Genomic DNA, 846 nt, shown 5'->3' with positions numbered 1-846 from the left:
CTCCTGTTCCTTATTCCTGCTTAGCTCTTTATGGCTGTGGGGTTAGTGCTGGTTTGAATGGAAATGGCCCCTGTGGGCTCATAGATCTGAACACCTGGTCACCATTCAGGGAGAATCACTATTTGGAAGGATTAGGAGGTGTGGCCTTGTTGGGAGAAGCGTGTCACTAGGTTATAGATTGGATATAGCGCTTTGACATAGTTCTCAGCTACTTCTCCAGTCTGTCTACCTGTAGCCATGCTTCCCATCATGGTGACAGTGGGCTAAACTCTGAAAATGTAAACAAGGCCACAATGAAATGTTTTCCTTTATAAGAGTTGCTGTGGTCATGGTGTGTTTTTACAACAATAAAACACTGACTAAGACATTTACCAACCAGTCTTGGCTTCAAGTCCTCCTGTCTTCCACTGCCGTATTAATATGATAAAAAAAATGCCCTTAGTATGTCAGGATTGCTTTTAATAACTTCTCTTTGGTGCTCACTGCATCAGCATATACACTCAAAGTAGAACAGTAGGGCTGGAAAGATGGCTCAGTGGTTAAGAGCACTGACTGCTCTTCCAGAAGTCCTGAGTTCAATTCTCAGTAACCACATGGTGGCTCACAACCATCTGTAATGGGATCTGATGCCTTCTTCTGGTGTGTCTGAAGAGAGCAATGGTGGTATACTCATATGCATAAAATAAATAAATAAATCTTAAAAAAAGAAATAGCTTTAAAAAAAGTAGAATAGTACAGGGAAGATTAGTATAACCCCTGCACAAGGATGAGGTGCAGATTTGTGAAGTGTTCCATACACTAAGAAAAAATGGCCTTTCTTTACTTGTTTGATAAAAACCTGTATTT

At 40.7% G+C, this 846-nt stretch overlaps 1 non-coding gene across 1 annotated transcript; it reads left to right on the top strand.

The window, feature by feature from the left end:
- The first annotated feature begins 697 nt into the window (after positions 1-697).
- On the top strand, positions 698-801 carry LOC114633888. The gene has a single exon (XR_003713258.1). It is a non-coding gene; the product is annotated as a U6 spliceosomal RNA (small nuclear RNA).
- Positions 802-846: the final 45 nt, after the last annotated feature.

Source organism: Grammomys surdaster, unplaced genomic scaffold (genome assembly GCF_004785775.1).
Source record: "Grammomys surdaster isolate TR1022 unplaced genomic scaffold, NIH_TR_1.0 778, whole genome shotgun sequence".
Lineage (NCBI taxonomy): Eukaryota > Metazoa > Chordata > Mammalia > Rodentia > Muridae > Grammomys > Grammomys surdaster.
The sequence above is the reverse complement of the archived record's forward strand: the minus strand, read 5'-3'. Positions and strand labels throughout refer to the sequence as shown.